The 3,731-nt window shown below is 33.6% G+C and overlaps 1 non-coding gene across 1 annotated transcript; it reads left to right on the top strand.

Annotated features, from left to right (window-relative positions):
• Nucleotides 1-2,564: 2,564 nt before the first annotated feature.
• LOC114005280 (U6 spliceosomal RNA) lies at nucleotides 2,565-2,672 on the top strand. The gene has a single exon (XR_003547159.1). It is a non-coding gene; the product is annotated as a U6 spliceosomal RNA (small nuclear RNA).
• Nucleotides 2,673-3,731: the final 1,059 nt, after the last annotated feature.

Consider the following 3,731-nt stretch of genomic DNA (forward strand, 5'->3'; position numbering starts at 1 on the left):
CACTTTCTGTCTCTATGTCTCTGTCTGTCTGGCGAGCGCACGCGCCCTATAGCGAAAACCTCTCAAAAAAAATAAAAATAAAAAATAAATAAATAAATAAATAAAAAAGATGAGAGATTCTCTGATAGAAATGTTGAGAACCACTACTTTAAGTATACTATTAGCTCCAACAGACCCTAAAGCCTATGAACATTTATTTTCTCTTTTATCAAATAATTATGAGATATGAAATTATTATAGCATTTAATTAAAAACATTTAAAATATTAAGATTATTAAATGCACTAAAGAATTATATCCTGCTATATACCATAATATAGTGAATCTAACTTATGAATAAAATCTTCAATCCTACCACCTCATTTTTCTATTAGGGGCACTTAATTGAAGAATATTAGAGTTTAGAATCTGTCAGCATTGAAGTGCTACCATTTCAATAAAAAACACCGCAAGCTTGGGACCAGCAGATAGTGTAATGGCTATGTCGCTGAACTCCCATGTAGTCGACCGCAGTTCGAATCCCAGAACCAGTGGCTTAAACTCACGCTGGGCACGTGTGTGTGTGTGCCCAAGATCCTGAGAGGAGAAAGGAGGAGAAGGGATTGTGGCGTGGTCATACCCCCTGGGGGGTGATTTCTCGTTTTCTATCTCTCTGTCTCTCTCTGTCTTTCTGGGGAGTGCACGCTCCCTACAAGCTCAAGACTTTAAGATAACCACAGAGCCATTCTCAGGTGACTTGACCAGGACTCAAGGAGATTTGTTTCAAAGTGAAAAAAGGTTTTCACTTTATCAATAATTGCAAAATAGCCATCTTCAAGGGTCTAGCCTCCAAAAAGTAACTAAAAATACATTCAATGGAAGTGCTGTGGTTTCAAACTATTAAGTTACACCCTAAAAGTTTTTATAAAAGACACTAGCCAAAACTCAATAGGCCTGCAAAGTTAAAAAAAAATTTTTTTGAGACCAGCAAATGGTGTAATAGTTACGTTGCAGGACTCCCACATAGCTGACCATAGTTTGAGTCTTGGACCTGGTGGTTTAAATCTAATGCTACCCCGCCTGGGGGATGATTTCTTGCTTTCTGTCTCTCTGTCTCTCTAGCAAGCACATGTGCCCTATAGCAAAAAATCTCTTTCAAAAAAAATATTACATGTTATGTTTCAGAGCTTGAAAAAAAAATCTGTCAACCAAAAATCTTATAACTAGTAAAAATTTCCTTCAAAATGAGAGGAAATCAAAACATTCTCAGATGAAGAAAAACTAAAGGAATTTGTTGTAATCAAATTTATCTTACAAGAAAGCTAAAGGAGGTTTTCTAACCAAAAATAGAAATAGAAAAAGGAAAAATTTTACATCAGGATAGAAAAATGAATATAATAAGCAAAAATATGGGTAAATTCAATCAGCTTTCTTTCTCTTCTTGCATTTTCTAAATTGTTTGCTGTCTGAAGGAAAATAATAACATTGTCTGATGTGCATCTAAGCATATAGACAAAAATATTTAAGTCAATAATATTATAAAGAGAAGGGATAAAATAACATAAAGGATGATAAGGTTTCTTTATTTTACTCAAAAACATGAAGTGATGACATCAGTAGACCATGATGTTATGTACTTATGTGTGCTTATGTGTATACCTAGAGCAATGATTTAAAGCTACACAAAATGATTCAATCAAAAACACTATTAATAAAACTGAATTCAAAAAAGAGATTATCTGTTGATGAGGATGTGTATAGTATTCTCAACTGGGCTGGACTGAAGTGTATATGATGCTAGGTAAAGTCTCTTTAAAATTTAAATGATGAATAGCGATTGAATGTATAAATAATAATAATAAATAAAAAAGAAATTATAAAAAGTGATCATGTAATGTAGAAGGAAGAATAAAGAAAATGAAATATGAAAAAGAAAACAAATAGAGAAAAAAGATAATAAAGAGCATAGTTAAGTACTAACGTTTCAATAATTACATTGGATAAAAATGTTTGTTTTATGTCAAGAATGCAAAGTTGTTTCAAAAAACAAATATGAATAAATACACCAAAAGATATTAATAAAGTAAACCATACAAAACCACATGATCATTTAAATAGATATAAAAATTAGACAAGACAAAAATCTAACACCTTTTTATGACAATACAGTAAACAAACTGAAAATTATGTATTTCTTCAACCCTATAGAGATGATCTATTAGAAACCAATAGTAAACATCATATTTTATGGTAAGAAACTGAATGTTTTCCCCATAATGTCAAAGAAAAGACAAAGATGATTGCTTTTTCCACTTCTCTTCAGCATTGTACAAGAAGTTCTAGCCAGGAAAATCAAGTAAATAAAGAAAGAAATAAAAGACATTAAGATCACAAAGGAAAACCTAAAATTATCTGTCCCAGAAAATTAAATCTTACATATACAAATGCTAAATAATAAATACACACAAGCAAAAACCCCACAAATTTATTAGAATTAATAAACAAGTTCAACAAATTTGCAAAATTCAATATAAATCTAAAAAATAATGTGCTCTTAAACATAACAAAGACCATTAGAAAATAAAATTACTTTGGCAGCACATAGACTAAAATGGGAACAACACAGAGAAAATTAGCATGGCCGCTGTGCAAGTATAACTTACAAATTCATGAAGAATCCTCCTCCCTTTTTTTAGACTACCATGCAGAAGAAAGAATCTCTGACCTTCAAGACAAGACCTCTGATTTAGTCTAAACTATTAAAAATAATTGAAGAGTTAGGGCTAGCATATGGCATAGCAGTTATATCACTGGAGACCCATATGGCCGACCACAGTTCAAGTCCTGGACCTGGTGGCTTGAAACACATGCCTAATGTGTGTGTGTGTGCATGCCCAAGATCCTGGGAGGAAAATGAAGAAAGGATTGAAGCGTGGCCATTCCCCTTAGGGGATGGTTTCTTACTATTCCTCTCACTGTCTCTGTCTCTGTTTCTGTCTCTATCTGTCTCTCTGTCAAGCACACATGCCCTAAGACAAAAAAAAAATCTTAAAAAAAGAATGGAAAAATAACCATTAAAGGTGAGAACAACACACAGGAGCTTCTAGAAATGATAAAGTGATTTAATATCCACATACTCAGGGTATGCCAGAAGGTGAAGAGACAGGTAAAAGCATAGAAAATATCTTTCATAAATATTATATGTAAATTTCCCAAATCTAGAGAGACATACAGACATCCAGCTTTAGGAAATTGAAAGAACATCAAACAGATTTAACATAACAAGATCCTCTCCAAGGTGTATCATAAGCAAATTTTTAAAAATCAAAGACAAATGGGACCAGCAGTTGGCATAATAGCTATGTCGCAGGACTTCCATGTAGTGGATCTCGGTTCAATTCCGGACCCAGTGGCTTAATCTCACGTCAGGTGCGTGTGCGTATGTGCCCAAGATCTCAAGAGGAGAATGGAGGAGAAGGGACTGCAGCGTGGCCATCCCCCCTGGGGGGTGATTTCTCACTTTCTGTCTCTCTGTCTCTCTGGTGACCATAGAGATTAATGCACTATATAGTTGCAAATTGCTAAGAGACTGAACTGTTCTTACCAGAAAAAAAAAAATGGAAAGTATGTGAGGTGATGAATATACTCATTAATTTGATTTAATCATTTCATGAAGTATACACACAAATGTACTGCTAAAAGTTTGTGGAATAACCAACAGACTGTGTAATAGTTATGTTGTTGAACTCTCAC

This window comes from Tupaia chinensis, unplaced genomic scaffold (assembly GCF_000334495.1).
Source record: "Tupaia chinensis unplaced genomic scaffold, TupChi_1.0 Scaffold143610_2, whole genome shotgun sequence".
NCBI lineage: Eukaryota > Metazoa > Chordata > Mammalia > Scandentia > Tupaiidae > Tupaia > Tupaia belangeri.